The sequence below is a fragment of the Alexandromys fortis genome, unplaced genomic scaffold (assembly GCF_014885135.2).
Source record: "Alexandromys fortis isolate MF-2015 unplaced genomic scaffold, M_Fortis_MF-2015_v1.1 scaffold_22, whole genome shotgun sequence".
Taxonomy (NCBI): domain Eukaryota; kingdom Metazoa; phylum Chordata; class Mammalia; order Rodentia; family Cricetidae; genus Alexandromys; species Alexandromys fortis.
Genome location: NW_026067900.1, coordinates 1,450,926 through 1,471,375, shown reverse-complemented (window position 1 = coordinate 1,471,375; position 20,450 = coordinate 1,450,926). Strand labels below are relative to the sequence as shown.

At 45.1% G+C, this 20,450-nt stretch overlaps 1 protein-coding gene and 1 pseudogene across 4 annotated transcripts in view; one reads left to right on the top strand and one right to left on the bottom strand.

Moving 5' to 3' along the window:
• The window catches only part of Tln2 (talin 2), a 428,435-nt gene that overhangs the window by 139,942 nt on the left and 268,043 nt on the right, over positions 1-20,450 (top strand). The window contains exon 1 of one of the 4 annotated variants that reach the window (XM_050125921.1): positions 17,188-17,247. The exons of the other annotated variants lie outside the window; for them this stretch is intronic. The gene's annotated coding sequence lies outside the window, so the exon portion shown is untranslated. Of the gene's footprint in view, positions 1-17,187; positions 17,248-20,450 lie in introns of those variants that run through there. 4 annotated transcript variants of the gene reach the window in all.
• LOC126489790 (60S ribosomal protein L21-like) lies at positions 5,773-14,257 on the bottom strand (annotated as a pseudogene).

Below are 20,450 nucleotides of genomic sequence, written 5' to 3'. Positions count from 1 at the left end.
CCCAGTGTCCTCTCACTATAGACCCCACAGATCTGCTCCCACATTGCCTCATTGGGGAATAAACTTCTAACTCACGAACTTTGAGGAATATTCAGTTTATATCTAAACGGTCTATCTCTATAAAGTGTCTAAAGTACTATACAGACAACCTTCATTGGTGCTTAGGACAAACCCATTTTGTGGATAAGACACCAACTCACTTGCCCAGTCACTTAGCTGATTCTTTTGGTCCAAAGCCTTGGATTCTTTACTTGGTAGTTTGGGTTCATCCAAGAGGCCAGATGAAAGATAAGATGAAAGAATAAGCTTAAGAATGGTAGTTTATTAAATTCCAAACTGATGGTTATCTGGCTCCTCCTTTTTTCGAGGAAATTTTCTGTTCAAAGGATCTAGTTCAGGCAAGTAGATAGGCACCGTTTCCGTTCCCTGCACACAGTGCTTGAGAGGTAAGTCCCCAAAGGGCTTTTCCTCCTTGCTGTGCCCAACCCTTGCCTCCTCCTTGGCTGTCTGGAGAGTGCCAGTTGTACCTCAGTTCTTGCCACTTTGTTCTCTCTACTGTTCCATCCTTCTAAGTTGAAGAATCCTGTGGTGACAGCCATTGGGTATTTTTATGCCCCCATTTGTCCCCTGCCCCGTTAGCTTTAATTCCTACCGTGCAGCTGTGCAAAGTGTTGCTGTCAGTGACTTGTAGTAGAGGTAACACAACTCACCAAAGTCCCAGAGCTCAGACTGTAGCTTAACTGGGAAGATGAATAAATTATTTCTCAACTGTTTAGTGGAAAGGTGAATTCCAGGGCATGCATTTGTTAAATAAGCACACTGTGTCCCCGAGAGGTCGTTCGGAGGGCCCCTTTAGAACATGCCTCCTCCTGAGTTTTGGCTTTGGAGTTTGAGGTACATGCATCCACGGGTTTCAATGTGTGCTTTCTGAGAGGCAGGGAGTGGTTAGTTCTGCCTATAAGCCAGAATGTGAAATCTTTGCCTTTGACTGCCTTCTATGTGGGCGGTGCACACCTATGCCCACAGATGCGGGCCGCTTGCGAGGCACTACGCAAACTATCATTCTGAAAAAAAATGTTCCAACTCCTGAGAACAAATAGAATGCTTGAAAAAATAGATAGTAGAAAAAATATCCGATTTGATTGGCAGTGGGAAGAGGGTAAGGCTTTATGATCTGTGGATTACTATAATAAAACATCCGTGTCCTTCAGAGGAACGTGAAGTCACAGTGTCTGAAACGATATTATTTCTGTTGCTTGTCCCTGGTAGGGGACCAGGCTGAATGTCGTTAGACAAAGAGGACACCAGTGGACATTTCCAAGGGCCAACTGTGAAGGCAAAAACTTAGTTTTTGCAGGGATGATTTGGTAACATCCCCTCCCTGCCCACCCTCTGTTGGTATTTAAGTTATGAGTGTGTACTTTAGGCGGGCACTAACTGGCATCCTCAGGCACTGTGGTAGGATGGGACCAGCCCTCATGGAAGCATCCGTGTTTTTGCATGAGTACAGTGTTGAAGGTAGCAGAGAACTGTCCTGGTAAATGGTCTATGTGCCGAGATTGGGTGGAAGAGGAGACTGGTATCTCCATACACAGGCTTTGGGGGGTTTTGATAGTGGTATTTCTTCCACTTTTTTAAAAAAAGATTTATTTGTGGCTGCTAGATTCTGATCGACTGTGGGGACAGCAGCACTTTTAACTGCTAAACCATCTCTCTAGCCCCATTCATGGTGACCTTTCTTGTAACTTCGTGACTGAGAGGGAATAGGTTCATAGTAGGACAGCAAACAAAAGTTGGGGGACAGTGTACCTTCTGGGTAGCAAAACAGCGCCAGGGTTTGAGTCTGTAGTCAGTTCAGAGAGTGGCGGACAGAAGGTGTGATTGGTGCCACCATCACTGTGAAGTGTATGAGCCAGGGCAATTGCTTGTCTATCAAATACCTGAGCACTGAAATTAGTGTGACGTCTTTGAAGCCGAAGGGAGGCTGGTCCAGCACATGAAGGCAACATACTCAGGGACCTCTTAACATCTGGAGCATCTGCCAGGTGAGAAGTGTGCCCTGGTGGAGACTTGAAAGCTTCCCTGTGTGCTCCCTGTTAACCAACTGGCACTGCCTTTGCTCTTTTTATTTAGTTAACATTACCCGATAGTTCCTTTAGTGACGGGCTGCGATGTAGAACCATCAACTGGAATAAATGTTTTCCGCCCTAGGTTGCTTTTGGCCCTGGTGTTTTATCCCAGCAACAGAAACCCTTAGACAGACCACACTGGTGAAGTGTAAAAAGCAAAGCATATTTATTTAAAATTGTGAAGACTAGACATTTTTCTGTTAATCATCAATAGGTAAGACATTCCCTTAAAATAAATGATACCTCCAATTAAATTGTTTAAGCTGTGTGGTGGTGGCACATGCTTCTAATCCCAGCAGTTGGGAGGCAGAGGCTGGTGGATCTCAGAGAGTTTGAGGCCAGCCTGATCTACAAAGCAAGTTCCAGGACATCCAGGGCTTCACAGAGAAACCGAGTCTCGAAAAAACAAAATTTAAAAAACAAACAAACAAACAAACAAACCAAAAAAAACAAAAGCAAAAAAATTTAAAATTTCCCCAAATTCCCAGACTTAGTATAGAATCCAGTACTTAACCCTGAGGATGGTGGCACTCACCACCAGCTGCTTCTTCTCACATCCATGAACATAATTGAGCCAGTCGCCCACAGTCATGCCCATAGGACAGCCTGTTGTAGGTCATCTTTCCCGGAACCTCACTTCCGGGTGGTGCTAGGTGGTGTCAAATTGCCGAGGAAAGCTGAACATCACAAGGAGCTTTCTTCCCACCCTCAAGAAATTGCTTGTTGTCATGGAAATTGTCAAGTTATGGGAAAGAAAAAAAATCGACATTTTTTTTTTTCTGTGAAAGAAGGAAGATTAGAAAGTGGAGAGGGGAAAAGTGGGTCAACGGGAAACGGAACATTTCCTCCCAGGACAGGCCACATCTTTTAACCTTTCATTTGCATGGCGTCTACCCCCCCCCCCCACTCTCTGTGTGTGTGATCCTGTTCCTTCCAGAGTTTTCTGGATGGGTTCCAGGCCTAGCAGAGCTACAAATCTTTCACAAATTTACATATCCCTTTTATGCTCAACCCAGTCAATAATGAGCCATTGTTGCCTGCTCTTGGACAGTGGCCTGGACTGTATATCTTCCCTATGCACTGAGCAGTTTCATCATCCCAGCCCTCTCAAGGGAACCTCACCTGGCTGGCTTGCAGGCAAAGCAGTGTTCTGGTGGAACACTCAGTCAATACTTGTAAAATGGGGACCCAGGATACCCACCCACAGGAGGGCTTATGTATCCTAGACTGGTTCTGTCAATGCTGTAAATGTGACTTGGAAAACAGCCTGGGGAGCCATGTCCAACCAACCCCGGGCTTTGAACATCACGTCCTTCCTGTACTCGGTAGGATCTATGAAGCAGTACAACCAGACGAGCAGGATGTTTGGAAGAATTGAACATTCTGGGAAAGGGAAAACTTTGTGTGGGAGGAGTAACTGTTTTTGTTGCTTGAGGGGAGACCAAGGCATAGGCAGTGACTTGGTGTGGCAGGCCATGTAGAAGTGGGGAGTACGGATGTCACCCCTTCTGCTTCTATAGAAGGAGCTCTTTGTGGGTTTGTTGGTGACAGGAGAAAATGTGGCCCACCATGTGGCTTTATGAGAATTGGTTCTTGCTGAGGATTTGCATAAGAAGCAGCCAGACAGGTGCACCAGGGCATGGCGGATTTGCTGGGTCTGGGTTCCTGAACGAACAGAAGAGTGTGTGATGGGAGACTTTGGTGGTTGGTGCTCAAATGGTTTGCAGCTGCTGAGTTCAATCTGCTCTTTTTGCCACACTAATGTCATTTCTTGTCCCTTGGTTTGTGAACTGCCAAGAGATTTGTGAGAAAGGAAGGAAGGAAGGAAGGAAGGAAGGAAGGAAGGAAGGAAGGAAGGAAGGAAGGAAGGAAGGAAGGAAGGAAAAGAGAGGAAAGAGGAGGAGGGAGGGGGACCTGAAGAAGAAAGTCTCATCAGGACTCAATCCCCGTCTACCGACCATTTCTGCTATGGCCACATTTTGTGTCCCTCACTTATGTCTTGCAGGAATGTGTTCTGCAAACCCCTTTCACCCTCTAAACTCTGAAGAAACTGAAACTCTGTTTAGGAAAGGGGATGAAAAAACCACCTCGGAAGGGTTGCCTGCTGTACTGTGGATGCCCTGGGCGGTTTTCTCGTTGCAACCTCCCATTCCCTGCTGTTCCTCTAGGATGATTCTGTGCAGATGTTGGAAAACTGTGGGTCTTTGGTTGTAGATCACACCAAGTTATTCTGCCTCTTCATTGGAAGGACTTCAGCAATCTGCATATGGGAAAGTAGCCTGATCAATGTCTGCTCCTCAGCTAGTTCTTACTGCCAGTCCAGTTGTGAAATGTGGCAAGGCCATAACCAGAAGTGTGATGTTGAAATACGCTGCATCTAAAAATGACTCTCCATTGTCTGTGTTGATAGTTAAAGGAAGAGGGAATGACTGGCAGGGATCAAGGGCCTCGAAGCCACAGTTTGAATTTGTCTGAACAGGATTTATGGTTTTTCTGCTAATTGCAAGACATCATACCAGTGATCATTTGCGTGTGGGTTACAGAATTCCAGTTTGGGGCTGCACTCAACCCCAGGATGATTGAGAGATGGCAGCTAGTGCTGAGGATGTTCTTTAGGTCAGACCTCAGAGAGGACCAGAAGACCACAGTCCTGGATGCCTGCCCTGTGAGAATTAGGACTCCAGCCCAGGCAGGATTTGGATGATGGAAAGACTAAGGGAAAAAAAGACTATGTCAGACCGCATTAGACACACTGTTGTGGAGCTGGGAACAGATGGGGGATGTCTGGGAACAGCATACAAACTCTTGGAACATGAGTTTTACATAGGTTCTGAGAGAATAGGGAAAACACATACCAGAAAGGGTATGTGTATAATGTACAACAAGGGGTTTGATTCAGTGGTTAAGAGTACTTACTGTGCAAGCATGAGGACCTAAATTCAAATCCCCAGCATCTATGCAAAAGAACATGGCTGCCCTCCCCACAAGCCAGAGTTAGTGCGGGAAACAGGCAGACTGTGAATGCTTGCTGACTTGCCAACCTAGCTGAAGTTGCCAATTTCTGGTTAAGCCATAGATCCTGTAGGAAAGCAATAAGGAGAGGGAGAGAGGATCCCAGTGTTTTCCTCTGGTCTCTGCATGTGCGTGCATGGGCACACACACTCTACATGTTCATTTACACACATACACTCTTTACAACACACACAACACACATACACAGTCATGCTTGCAAACACCACACACACACACACACACACACACACACACACACACACACACACGGGAATAGGCAGGCATTCCAAACTGACTTAATCAGTAAGCAATGCATTGGCCCAATAATTGAAAAAAGGTCAGTTTCTCAAGTTGTAGACATGTATTGTAGTCAGTGTGCTATTGCTGTGAAGAGATGGCATGACCACAGCAACTCTTGTTTAAAAAAAAAAAAGAAAGCATTTAACAGGGGCTGGCTTACAATTTCAGAGGTTTAACCCATTGTTATCATGGGTGGAGCAAGGCGATACACAGGCAGACGTGATACTGGAGAGTAGCTGAGAGTTCTCCATCTGGATGGACAGGAAGCAGGCAGAGAGGCACTGGGACTAGCTTGGGCTTTTTTTTTTTAACCCTTTAAAGTCAAGGTCTTTTATTTCTTTTTGAATTCATAGGGAATGGGCTCCAGCAGCTCAGGCTCCTTCCTGTTAGTCCTCACAAAGTGTGCTTCTCTGGGTGGAGCAGGCTGGTGCTTCAGCTGAGCCCAGGTGCCCTTCTCTTTAGCTTCCTTTTCCTTCTGGTCGTTCTCCTTCACCCGCTTCAGGAAGCTGTCTCTGCTCTTCGAGTGCTTGATGTGTTCAATCCGCACATTAATTCTCTAGGCAACAACCTTGCCCTTAACTTGGTTGTTTACAGTGATGCCCACAGCAGGCTGGGCGACATTGTAGACTCTTCTGGTTTTGCCATGGTAACATTTATGTGGCATTTTTTTTTGAACAGTACCCATTCCCTTGATGATGTCTGCAATATCACCCTTCTTGTAGATTCACATATACATGGCCAAAGGAACAACTCCATGTTTCCTAAGGGCCTAAAGAACATAGAATGAGTGCCCCTCCTCTTTCCCTTTGTGCTGTCATTTGGGAGAGTTACTGAAAGATGGCTGCCTTAGCTTGGGCTTTTTAAACCCTAAAGTCCACCCCCAGTGGTACACTTTTCCCCCAATAAGGCCACACATACTCCTTCAATAAGGCCACACCTCCTAATGCTGAATGCCACCCCCTGATGACCAAACATTCAAATATATGAGCCTAAGGGGGCCATTCTTACTCAACCACACCATTTCCTTACTCTCTCTAGGTTTCTGTGTTAGTTACTTGAGACAAAATACCTTACAGCTTACAGGAAGAAGGTATTATCTTGGCTCACAGTTCAAGGGTACAGACTGTCGCGGTGGGCAAGTCATGGTGACAGGTGTGTGAACAGCTAGTCACAGTGCCTTGTCAGCCAGGAAGCAGGGAGCGATGAAGACTGCCAGTACCCAGCCCACTTTTGTCTTTTTACTCAGTTCAGGAACCTGGCCATGGAACTGTGTGACCTTTCTTAGGCTGGGCCGTCCCCCTCAATTAACCTCCTGTAGAAACTCCCTTACAGTAGGTGCAGAGGTTTGTTTCCATGGTGATGTTAAAACTGGTTACCTTGACAATCTTCCCTTATGCTCACAACGTGGTGGTTAGTGTTTGTCGGGGCTCCAGTGCTGCTTGGTCACATCTACAGTCATCCAGCAAAAGAAATGAGCTTTGTTCTGGAAGGCACACCATAGTGGCCATGGGGATGACACATGTTTAGAACTGTGCTGAAGGTCTGATTTGTTCATCTTGCAAGTGGCCAGAAGGGAGGAGCTTGTGGCAATGATGATTTATCTCTGTATCTCACTGTTGCGGTTTAATTTCTGTTGTTGTAACCAAACAACCCTTAACTAATAGCAGCTTATTGGAGACAGGGTTTATTTTAGCTCATGAGTGTTGGGTCCAGTGACAGGAGCATGAGACAGTTGGTCAGTCCTACCCATAGTCAGGAACAGAAGGAAGTGAATGTGAGCATGCTCGCTTGTGCTCCTCTGCGTTCCTCTACCTTTATACGGTTCAGGACCCTCTGTCTATGGGATGGGGCTGCCCACAGTGAGCTGAGTATTCCCACGTCAATTGACTGTGTTAAGGCAGCATACCACAAATGTGCCTATAGGCCAGCCCATGTAGACATGTAGACAATCTCTCATCAAGAATCTCTTCCCAGTGATTCTAGGTCATGCTGGTAATCTCATCATCATACTCGGTTTGGAACCAATAGCACATACTGTCTTGAAGTTGCTACATATATATGACTTTCCCAAAGAAAGGCTAGAACAACAGAAAGGAATGGCAGAGAGGATAGCGTACCGATGAAAAATGTCCACTCAACGGCCAAATTGTGAGTGATTTTTAATCCTAGGATAAGTGATCTTTGGTAAGTAAAAAGGTCGTTTTATAAGAGAGCCAGTTCAGCCTATTATTGTGTTGTTTAAGGCCTTGAGAATAAGAATGGAAAATCATGTTATAACCGTGTCTGTGTACACCTGGAAGAATGCTTTGGTAACTAGTTTTTCTCATTTGTCTTCATTACCTCTTTCATATCCCTGTTGGTGCTGTGCAGGCTTATTCAGAGCTGGATTTCTTTTCTGAGACCTATAGAGAATCTTTCACTGATTGACAATAACAACAAATAGTGTCTAATTGCTTAACCTTCCTAAAAGCTGTTCATTCATGCACCCACCCACCCACCTTCCTACCAGTAACCCACAGTTAGTGAGTCAGAAACTATACTGGCTTCTTCAGATGAGTCCACCTGTGGCGTGTGAGCCCTAAGCGTGTGGCTGCGGGCTCTGACAATGCTTCAGTGGTATTGTTTGCTTGTTTGTGAGACGGTTCAAGTAGCCCAGGCTTGTAGCAGTCAGTGACTCTGAACATGTGATTCTACTCCTCCTCCTCCTGGTGCTGGGATTGTATGTGTGCACTATCAGACTTGCTTTTATGCGATGGTTTCCTGTGTCCTCGGCAGACACTGTACCAACTGAGCTGCATCCCCAAGGCTCTAAACTTATGACTATGTGAAATATGTGGTATGTTACATGTTTCATGCTGTAGAAGTTCAGAGAAGAGGCGTTTTTCTGACTAGGAGATGCTAGTGGGTAGCATTTCCTAGTTTAGGTGATGTTTAAAATGGGTAGAAAAGGATGGGGTGGGACACTAGACAGACCTGTAAAACAGAGGTCGGATGATAGTGAATCAAGAATCCCAAGAGTCAGTTCTAGGAAGGCCCGGCTGTTATTCCGAGCTAAGACTACAGTTATTAGAAAACGGGGTGGTGCCGTTTCTCCAACCATCCCCCTGCGCTCCTGATCAGTATGTTGGGAATACGGTGTGTGAATTGTTTGGCTCTCAACTGCATAGCTCAGGCTGATGATGCTGTCATAGGTTTGAGGTCTTTAGTGCAGAACTCAGGTGTGGACTTAGGAGGATTGAGGGATGAGACTGAAAATGTACACTGCCCAGAGGAACTCAGGGACTGAAGAAAATGGCCAGAGCAGCAGGAAGGATAGAGGAGGACAGGTCGCGTGTGACCGATAGAACCTTGCGGAAACTGAAGACATGAGCTCAGAGCATCTCATTTCTAGCAGAACATACTTAAAGCGGAGAGGAATCTCATATGGATATTTTTATTGTTGAACTAAGATATCTTTTAAGGAAAAAAATGGCTCTGAACGTAATGACTTGGCTCATCTCATATAGCCAAGAATTCAGGTTCAAGCCTCAAGTGTAGCTCCTTGCCAGTCTGCCTTCCAGTGGGATGATTTACCCTGATTAGCTTAGCTCAGGGAGTTTGGAATTCTCTTGAGGAAGCTTGGAAGCTACGCTACAAATTGCTTGACTCGATATTTTGAAAATATGATAGATTCAGACGTGCATAAGTGTGACATCCTGGATCTGCACAGGGGAGCAATGGTGGGGATGGTGAGCATGTTTGCAATTAAGAAATGGGGGGAGGGGCTTAAATTGTACCTCTGCGCAGACTTAGCAAGACATTTTTAGTTTCCCACTTCAGGAAGTGTAGCCTTGGGGCTATTTAACTGTTTCTGACTTACTTTCAAACTTTCTTAGGAATGAGCTGGATTTTCTAGCTCAGAGACAGTATTCAGTAGACAACATTGTGTATTTTCTATTCCATGTTAATTTTTATTTACTTGATAGTAAAAGAAAGAAAGAACTAAAGTTAGACTGATTCATTATATCATGGTTGGCATTACTTAGTCTCCGTTATAACGGAGTGGAAATGACTGAGTTATAATGAGTATATAATATAATGAATAATGAAGTCTCTCTCTTACCCCTCCCTCCTCCTGCCCTCCTCCCTTTCCCCCACCTTTCTCATTTCCTCTCCAGAGTTTCTTGTAATCCAGGCTTGCCTCTAACTTGCTCTGTAGCTGATAATAACCTTGAACTGCTGATCTTACTTTTTCTACCTCCCTAGTGCTGGGATATAGGCCTGTACCACCATATCTGATTTTCTAGGCTTAGTGCATGTCAGGCCCATGCTCTACTAATTCAGCTGCATCCCCAGCCCCACATGTTTCCATGTATCTTTAAAAAAGATTTTATTTTAAATTTTATATATATTTATATCATGTTATATAATAGAACACATATTATATATGTATTTTAAATGATATATACTATGTGAGTGGATAGATAGATAGATAGATAGATAGATAGATAGATAGATAGATGGTTATGTGCATGTGAGAGCAGGTACCTTTGGAGGTCAGATCCTTCTCCCACCCCTGGGTGGGGCTAGAGTTACAGGCAGTTGTGAGCTGCCCAGTTTGGGTACTGGGTACTGAACCAGGGTCCTCTGCCAGAGCAGTGCAGACTCTTAACCACTGAACCATCTGTCCAGTCCCTTCAGGGTAGTTTATAACTGTTTTGTGTCTTTGATGCATCTGCTCATTTCATTAACATAACATGAAGGTACATGGTCACCAAGCAATGACATGACTCATTTCATCCTGGATATTATTGGTTATTTTAGGAAGCACAGTGTAGGTTGATAGAAGATACCAAAATATGCACTTTTAAAAAAGATTTGTTTTTTATGTATGTATATGTGTGTGCCTGCTTGAATTTATATGCACTTTGTGCATGCAGGTGTCCACAGAGGCTAGAGGGTATCAGATCCCTGGAAATGGAGTTACAGGTGATTGTGAGCTACTATGTGGGCACTGCTGGGAACTGAACCTGGGTCCTCTGCAAGAGTAGTATATGCTCCTAGCTGTTGAGCCATCTCTCCAATCCCCAAAGCTACGCTTTTTAAAAATTGACATGAGTGGGACAGCTATTGCGGTGGCTCCCAATCTCTTACTGGTGACATTTTCAGCTAGATAATTCTTTGTTGTTGAGTGCACTGTAGCACCTCAACTCCATGTACCAGACCCAGCTTCGACAGTAAACAAATGTCACCAGGCGTTGCCAAAGGTCCCCTGGGGAGTGAAATAACTTGTGGTTAAGAACTGCTTATTTAGCAGAGACAAACATCTTTATGGCCTGTGGTTTTATGCTGCCTTTGGCCTATCATTTGAGGATTATGGTCAATAAATTTAACACAGAGTTAATTCTCACTCACAGACTCTGTGTTTGAGAATTTATCCATCCCTAGCTGTGGCATACCTGTGAGCCTCTGAGGACCTGTGCAGCTCTGACAAATCCAGTTGACCCGTGCTAAGTAAGGCTCAGCAATGATTCTGTGCTGGCTCTTTTTAACCGTCAGCGTTAACAACCTAGAAATATCTGGAAGGCCACCTCAGTTGGGGAATTGTCTAAATCATCTGGGCCTGGAGGCATGTCTGTAGGAGACTGTCCTGATGTAGTTAGAACCTGCCTACTGTGAACTTACCATTTGGTGGGCTGGCCCTGGTCTATGCAGGACTGGAGACAGCTAGCTGGCGGCAGCAAGCAAGGACTTAAGGGTCCATGGTCTCTTTGCTCTTGACTGTGGGTGTCATGTGACTTGCTACTTGAGTTCCTGCCTTGGTTTCCTCTCAGCCATGAACTGTCACCTGGAATTGTGAATCAAATGCTCTCTCCACATATTGCTTGTTTAGATGTCTATGGATACATTGCTTCTGTGTGTGTTTCTGACGGGCTGGTGTTCTAAGAGACCAAGCAAGGATGTTAGAGCCCCTGAGCCTAGAGTGAGCTACATGTGGGAATCAAGCCCTGGTCTTCTGAGAAAGCTTTCCAGCTCCGTGTAATAGATATGTTTTAGTCTGATTTTTTGTTTTTATATTTGCTACAGCTATAAAATATTAGCATATCCCCTTTCTTCATGAGTTTTTTGCCTCCTCTCTAGACTTAACATGATGTAGTTAGAACCTGCCTACTGTGAGCCTACCATTTGGTGGGCTGGCCCTGGTCTATGCAGGACTGGAGACAGCTAGATGGTAAGAATTCACTGTTTGAGTAGAAAAGTAGTGGAATGGATGAGTCCAGTGAGTAAACACAATCTGGGTACATGCTTGATCTCAATCAGTGCGCTGTTGCTCAAGAGAAGAGGTCACTAGGCTGCTCTCTTGTGTGTGTCTGACAACCCTGGGACTGGGGGAAACTTAGGGAGAATTCCTGCTTATGAGATATCCATGGTCTGGCGTGAGGAAATGAGGTCTTGCACCAGCTGTCAACACTACATGCAAAATGTTAATTGAGTCTTAAGCTCTACTTAGAGATCAGACTTACCATTTTAATGGGGTAACTCAGAGATATAATAACAGTGCCCCGGGAAAGAGCTGAAAATGCTACTAGGTGTGATCCACAATAAACCCGGAGAGCCGTAGCCCTTGACACCGGTGAGAGGGTTGGTTGTTCTAGCCTGGTAGGATGAGACGTTAGAACAAGCTTGGGTTATCTATTCACCATTTAGAGACAAGCCAAGAAGGAATCACCTAGAAATGACAAGAAAATTGTATTGAGCCTTTGACTGAGCTAAGGAGATTGTTTGCTGAGCAGCCTTCTCTGCAGGAAGAAACCTCATTGTTTTTTTTTTTTTCTCTGATGGGACAGGCCTGGAAGGCTAAGGTCCGCTTGGGGGTATCTTGGACTTGATAACCTGGTACGCTGATCCTTCGTTTAACATCCTAGCATGGGTCCAGAAGTTCTTTGCATGGGTGTTGAGGATGCTGAAGGGTCCAGTAGAGGGATGGTTTGAAAAAAAATCTCTTTTCTTTCTTTCTTTCTTTCTTTCTTTCTTTCTTTCTTTCTTTCTTTCTTTCTTTCTTGTGTATGTGTAGTGTGCATTCATGTGTGGTGTGTGTGTGTGTGTGTGTGTGTGTGTGTGTGTGTATGTGTGTGATGTGTGTGTGTGTGCGGGCATGCATGTGAAGGCCCCAGGTTGATGTCATGAGTCTTCATTGATCATTCTACACCTTATTAGTCAAATCAGGATCTCTCAATTGAACCTGGAGCTAGCCGTTTCCATTAGTCTCCTAGTCACCTTGCTCTGGGGACCCATTCTCTTTAGGAACTACAAGAGAACTTCAGGCCCTCTAGGGCATTTATGTGTGTTCTGGAGGCTGGGACATTGGGCCTCATGCTTGCATGAATGCACCCTAATCAATGAGCCATCTTCCTGATTCTGAAAAGTTTTCCACGTTGCATTTGCTAAATGTAAGGGTATTTGAGTTGGTAAGTTCTGACTAAGAAAAATCAGACCATTCCCTTAGGCTAGGAATGAAGTCATCTCTTTCCCATGAGATTCTGAGTTTGCTCCTGGCATGGAGTTTGCATGTATGTTCATATGAATGCAGATTTCTGTGGTTACCAGCATATCATATGCTCTAGAGCAGGAGTTACAGAAGGATGTTAGCCATGTAACATGAGTGCCGAGAACCAGACTTAGGTCCTCTGCAATAACAATCAATATATACTCTTTTAACTATTGAACCATCATCTCTTTAGCCCCAAAAATACACAATTTATTTTATGCTCTTCAATAAAATTTAAAATAATGTTGGTTTGGTGTATTTATATGTAACTTTATTTTAGGCATCCTTTTGTCTTCACAAAAATGAAAAATCAGAACGAAATAAAGAAAAAAAATACCTCCCCCTGTTTTCCTCCCTATCTTTATTCCATCCTTTTTCATTATTTATGAGTGGGACTTTAAAAAAAATTCCATTAACTATTTGCCTATTTGCCTGTCTATAATCCACTTGACTCTAGGCAGACAGGCGTTTCCAGTATAAATAGTAAAAGCTTTTCTGCCTTTGCATTTTATCTTACTTTGTCTTTCTGCCCCGTTGCTGCCAGCGAAGCAAAGTGCTGGACAGAAGCAGTGGCCGTGCTTGCCTTCCTGACATTAATGGGGTGCTTACTATTAATGGGGCATTGGTGATCCATCGTTTCCTCACTCGTTTTTCTCCGAGGAGCGTTTGTTGCTTTTAAGAATTAAGTATCAAATGATCTATAATTGGGGAAAATAGTTCTCATCTTTTCATTTCTCCTAGGATTCAGCAGGGGCATGGAATATAGAAAGAAATACAAATAGTCTGGCTAGAGACTCTACTTTTCGCCTCTTCTGTGAGGAATTTGGTGATTTAGAACCTGTCGAAGCATCCAAGACTACACGGGAACTTGTGTGCTCTGAAGGATGCTGAGAGTATAGGCATCTGATGTGCTGTCTGATTTTTCTGAAGGAAACACTGGGTTAGAGTCTTGGGATGTGTAAGTCATTCATGTTCTCTGGGAATAAATGAAGTTGCATTCCAGTTTGCTGAGTTGAGGTTCAAAACATCTAATGGTCAATTCCAAGGGAAGTTTTATGTGTGCGGGTCCATGTGGATGATGGCAGATGCGTGTTCTCTCTTTCTCTCTCTCTCTCTCTCTCTCTCTCTCTCTCTCTCTCTCTCTCTCTCTCTCTCTCTCTCTCTCTCTCTGTGTGTGTGTGTGTGTGTTGTATTTTCCTTGAAACATGGTCTCTCCCTGAACCTAGGCCCTCAATCAGGTCAGCAGGTCCCAACAATTTTCCTGTCTGACCCACTGCACCTCGCCCATGGCGCTAGGTTTAGGGGCACATATGCTACCACACCTTGCTTTCTGTGTGTGTTCTGGGGTTTTGAACCCAGGTCCTCATGCTTGCACATACCTCTGAGCCATTCCTCCAGTCCTCTGAAGGGAGTTGGGTTGCTTTGTGAAGGGAGTGGAGCTGCAGTTAAGAAGAACCAGATACAAAGGAAGAGAACAGCACACAGTTTTGCGTCATCCCAAGGCTCTGGGACCTTGTTGTCATGGGGTAGCCATGTGGATTATCCCAGAGGAGCTGGTTTGGTCAAAACCCAAGGCTTAAATTATAACCTCAATACCTTGAAAGTAGTCTTTTTCACCAATAGACTCTATTGTCCGGAATTACTTTTATTTGGCCAGTTTCAGGTTCTGTTTATGGCCAAATGCTCTGAGTGCAGCCCCCAGTGTCCTGTGGAGACATCCTAGACCTGCTGAGCTGTGGGTGCCAGGTGCTGTTCCGCCTGGAATGCTTTCTGTAGAACTTGCTGCCTCCCAGGCTCTGAACAGTTACCTCTGCAGAAGAGACGCCTGCTAAAACTGTGGGAGCCATTGCTGGAATTTGCTCCCTAATTTCAGTCCCCCTCCTTAGTGGCATTGATCTTGCTTATAGAGCTGCAGGCATTTTGCATTTCAACGCAATTGCATTTCTCAAGGAGAATTTCCCTGCACGTGGCATTTAGAAACCATTTTCCCATCCAGCTAGCTACTGCAGAACCCTGGAGCATACAAGCATTTGATTGGGCCAACTATAAGCATGTTATATTTATTTTGATGAATTCTAAGCCTCTTAAAGAGCCACCTGTTCCTTCTTTATTTTGCACCACCCCACCGTCCAATCCTATCACTAAGTTCAGAATGTCGTTCCTGTTGAAAAGGGAAAGGCATTGATTTCTTCACTCCTCAGAGGTTCTTAGTAAGAATGGAGCCCTGGAATGAAAGACAAAAGAAAAACAGTATTAGTGGATGCGACAGCTGCTCTTGGGAAGAGGGAACCTCAAGTGAAGAATTTCCTCCATCAAATTGTCCTTTAGCATATCTTTGAAGCGTTTTCTAGATTGCTGGTTGATGCCGGAGGACCTAGCCCTCAGTGGCACTGCTATCCCTTGACAATCTGAGGCTTTCCATTCTGGATCCCGTTTAAAACCCTCTGACTGAGCAATCACCTTTCTGTTTAGAATGTTACCCCTCCCTTTTGGGGGAGGGGTCCTCCAGTAACTCTCTTGTCCATCAGCAGGCAGCTAAGAGCGCCAGAGTTCCTTCCCTGGGGATTGCTCTGACTAGGATCACTAGAATTGGAGGCAGGAGTTTGCCAAGGGAGCTTCCCTCAAGTCTGCGTGGGCTGTGGTCTATGTCATAGAGGCCAACGGATGTGAACAGAGCTTAGAAGAGTTGCCAGAGGAAGCTTTGCTTCGCCGTGGGACTGTCCACCTCATCCTCTTTCTGGGTTCAGCTACATCCTTCCTACTCTTTGTAGCCATTTTGGAGACCTGTCTCTTCTGAGGAGCTCTCTGGAAAACCCCACCCTTCTTGGCGTCACTAGACGCATTATATTTCATCCCTAGCCCCCAACTTCACCTGCTGCCATGCTTGTGAGTTTTCCAGTGTGACATCTTGTCTCCGCCACAGGCTCTGAGTCCGCACTGTTGTCACATGACTGACATACACTGTATGCCTGTTTTAGTCAAGTGTCTTTGGGGCATTGGAAGCCCATTGCGATACCATTGGGCACATAGGGAGGGTTTAAGTTTGTCCTTAGACGCCAAAGGCCCCTGGATCGGGTGAGCTGGGTTGAGATTGCCACAGTGCTCTCTGGCTCCTCAGCCTGCTCACTGCCCTGTACTCTTCCTCCCGTTCTACAGATGGAGTTACACGGTTTCTTTCCAATTCACTGCAGCCCTTATTGCCATCCCAGCTTAGTGTTAGGAACCTTGGCTCGGAATCAGATGAACTGTTTTAGGGTCAGGACCGCTTCATTTCCTGCATAGCTTTGGTGGAGTCAGGGCAGGTATTCAGGTAGTATGGAAGCCCTTTGGCCTGGAAAGCCCCCCACCCCCCGTATTGACTGTTCATGTATTTACTAGGTAAAATGATTGGTCCTTTTTCTGGCTCAGACATTCATTGTTTGGAAGTAAGATTGTCTTGCACCCAGTCTGTTTGAGTTATCAGAAACTACAAGCACTCTGGAGGATGTATTTCCAGTGTGGGACTTGGTCCTGCCCTACTCCTCAGCCCTGCTTTTTGGGGGAACCCTGCTGAATTGCATACCAACGGCAATCAGATGGCATGGCATTTGGAAGCAGGGAATGAGGACAACTCTGTCAGAAGCAGTGTTTGTATTTTTTTTTAAGCATGGTAGGATTTAAAGTCCCCATCAGCCCTTCCCACAAGCTAAGTAGAGTGGCAGCTGAAGCCCAGAGGCCAGGCGGGAAGGTGGCTACCGCCCCAGTTCTTTCCAGCAGGGAACAGCAGTTTGCTTTTCCCTGTGCACAGAATGTTCCCACTTCCCACTCTTCCTGTAGAGTAGGAAAGGAAAAAGAAATCACCATCCTCAAATGAGAGAGTAGCAGTCAGCTGGGCCTGGTTCAGGGAAGCCGGGCCTGGCCTGGGCTCTGTGTTACAACTTCATTAGGCGCATGTGTTATTTTTTTGAGTGGCAGGAATAGTAAGATTTACACCTAATCAAGGAAAGGCTTGCCAAACAAACGCTCGGGTGGGGTTTCCTGGGTAGGAGTGTGATATTGTAATAAATGGGAAGCAGAGTTCTGCAGTCCAATCTCTGGGCTGATTGCACACATTACAGCAGGGGCCCTGTTTTCCAGGAATGCAACACACCCCATGTCCAAGGCCCCTCCTTGGAGGGTGTGTCCTCACTTCCTCTAGCCCTCTCCTTAACTGTTGGGGCTGTCAGAGGAACTGAGGGCCTAATGTGGGGATCCCTAAGATGCCTGCCTTAGGTTCTTTGCCTTGGGACCACTTGACAGGTGAGTGGACCTTATGTTAAAGTCCACTAGGGACTGATACACTGTGGGTTAGGCTCTCCAGTCTTCTGAATACAGAACAGAAAGTGAATGCAGGCCTGGGACATACCAGTAACAGTCTTGAACATTTCTATGCCCCGGTGGGCAGGGTGCTGTCCAAGAGGCAGAGGAAATCATGCTTGTGCAGAGAGGGTATCGTTTTCTGTACCCTTGCCTGGCAGCTGCCTGATGCCCTGAAGTTTTAGATGCTCAGCCAGTCACTTACTTCTGCCTCCTTGGGGATCCCTGGGCTCTACCTTCCCGGCTTGATGCCTCGGGCATTTTTTTTTTTCCTGATTCTCCTCTTGCTGAGTCCAACTGCCTTTCTGTCTTTTCTCCTCAGTTTTCGGAATTAAACATAATTACCTTTAGAGTTGTTTGCCTCCTGTTGTTCCCTCTTGCTCTGTTCATCCCCACAGCATGCCTTAGCTCAGGGTTACATCCATCCTTCCTTCCTTCCTTTCTTTCTTTCTTTCTTTCTTTCTTTCTTTCTTTCTTTCTTTCTTTTTTTAACTTTCAAGCTCCTTAGGATCAAAGCCAGTTCCTCTGCTGATTCATGATACTTGACACATAACTGATACACCTAGGCAGTTGGCAAGTTTTATCTCTTAAGTTATATGTTCTATTTTTATTACTTTTTTATTTTTGTGTGTTCTTTCTTTCCTTCCTTCCTTTCTTCTTCCTTTCTTCTTCCTTTCTTCTTTCTTTCTTTCTTTCTTTCTTTCTTTCTTTCTTTCTTTCTCTCTCCTTCCTTCCTTCCTTCCTTTCCTTTCATTTTTTTTTTTTTTTTTATTTTTTGAGACAGGGTTTCTCTCTGTAGCCCTGGCTTTTCTGGAATTCACTCTGTAACTAGTCTGGTCTTGAACTCAGAGATCTGCCTGCCTCTGCCTCCTGAATGCTGGGATTAAAGACGTGTGCCACCACTGCCCGGCTTATGTTTTAACTTTTTATTAGGAGCAATTTATGCTACTCCTCAGATATATATATATCCTATTCCTACCAATTTAAGATCTTAACTTTTTCCTTGTCTCTTTGACTTGTTTTTACCCATAACACCTCTCTGATCTTTATCCATTTCACTTCAAAGTGCCAGGCACCCAGTGATGTTCGGCACAGGATGGCCAGGTTAGCTGCTCACACTGGGAGTCTCTGGCGCATGCACTAGCTGTCAGAGTAAGGGAAAGCCATGCAGGTGGTAGGCAGCGGTCCTTTTCCTAGCTGTTCCAGTCACATCCCTTCCAGCCTTCCCCAACAGTTCCCTTTCCCTCTTCTCAGTGCTTTTGACATGTGCTGGGCCTGGTGCGCAGACTACCACAGTTCTCTCCTTGATCTTTCATAGCTTCCCTGGGATACCCCTGTGGTCCCTTAAGCTTTCTCCACCAGACTCTTTCAAAACATCTGTGGGTGAGAGCCTCTAGTGCACATCAAATGTGCTCCAGTCGTTCTGTTAAAGGTCTATCTTCCCACTGAATTGGAGGGATGGCATGACTAGGCAAGGACTTGCCTTTTTCTTTTTTCTTTTTTCTTTTTTTTTTTTTTTTTTATTTTCGAGACAGGGTTTCTCCGTAGCTTTTTGGTTCCTGTCCTGGAACTAGCTCTTCTAGACCAGGCTGGCCTCGAACTCACAGAGATCCGCCTGCCTCTGCCTCCCGAGTGCTGGGATTAAAGGCGTGCGCCACCACCGCCCGGCTCTTTTTGTATTTTTCTAGTACGTGGCCAAGCATCAAAAATAGTAAATGCTTGTTGGTCTAGTTTATTAGTGCATAAGGAATATTCTACCCCTGTCACTGTCTGTCCCTGTGTGTGTCTTCTTCCTGCCTGCCTGTCTGCCTGTCTCTGTCTGTCTGCCTGCGTATCTGTCTGTCTTGTGTGTGGGGGGTGGCATGCATACCTTACCTTGACACACCTCACTGGTCACAAAATTATCTTCGCCTCATTTTTCCCATGTAGCTCCTGTGTCGTCTTCTCTGTGCTCATGGTTTTCCTGGATGGGCAGAGACAGAGACACGGTTCCGTGTTATCACCCACAGGAGCCCACGTGGTTTTTATTGCTCTTCATGGAGGCAAATCCAGGATCGATGGCTTCGATGCAGGAAAACATTTTAGGACAAACTAGCATGAAGCACAGTTGCAGTTTATTCAAAGACATTTAGAATACATAGATTTTAAGCACAGGGGTGAAGGGAATGAAGAACGAAGAGCTAGGGAGGACAGTGAAGCTATCCTGACACCATGGGTAGGTCTTTTTTTTTTTTTTTTTTTTTTTTCCTAAGAGAGGCTCACGATTTTAATATAGATTTTAAACACAGCGGCTCAGACACTTGTGCCAGGAGTCAGACACTTGTACAAAGAGTAAGGCATACCGAAGTGTGAGTATGGGGCTTCTCTAGGAAAAGTTACCTGCCTTAAGCTTTGACCATTTCTACCAGTTTTGTGGCTCTCAGATTATGGCTCAAAGGGTTGCTAAGCAACCCCCACCCCCACTTAATAAGTGAGATCATAGGATGTCTTCATAGCCACCTTGGATGAGTAAATAGGTAAAGATATGGGATAGATAGATAGGATAGATAGATAGATAGATAGATAGATAGATAGATAGATAGATAGATAGATCGATCTACATGTAATAGATAAAGTAGAACCAGGAGGTTAGGATGTGTACTTGGATGGTGAATGGGGTATCTGAGAGTCCTAGAAAACTGCAGGGTTCAGGAAGGGGAGAAAGACCTTAACTCACTGTTATTAATATGCGCAATTCCTGAACCAGACTCCCGCCCCTTCCCTTGTCCCTTGTTCCCTGCTATCTAGAGCATCCTGGGAAGATGCTGTATTTCCCTCATTGACAAGCCAGCCCTCAGAAATGCTGGTAAATATCTCACTGTCTCCTGGGTAATTAGCCCCCAAAGAGCTGGGGTGCGAGCTGGAGCTGCTAATTTGTGTGTATCAGCTTGCTGGAGACTCACCAGCAGCAAGACCCGACAAGCTGCTAACAAGTGTTAAACACTACAGGAGCTTCCTGCCAGGGGCTTCCAGATAGTACTCTGGGGACAAAAGTCCCTTGATGGCCAGGAATGACTGATGGCCAGAAATACCAGTTTTAGAAGTGTTTTCTAGTTTGGGAATCATAGAAAGTCACCTAACCTAGTCCTTGAATTTGAAAACAAACT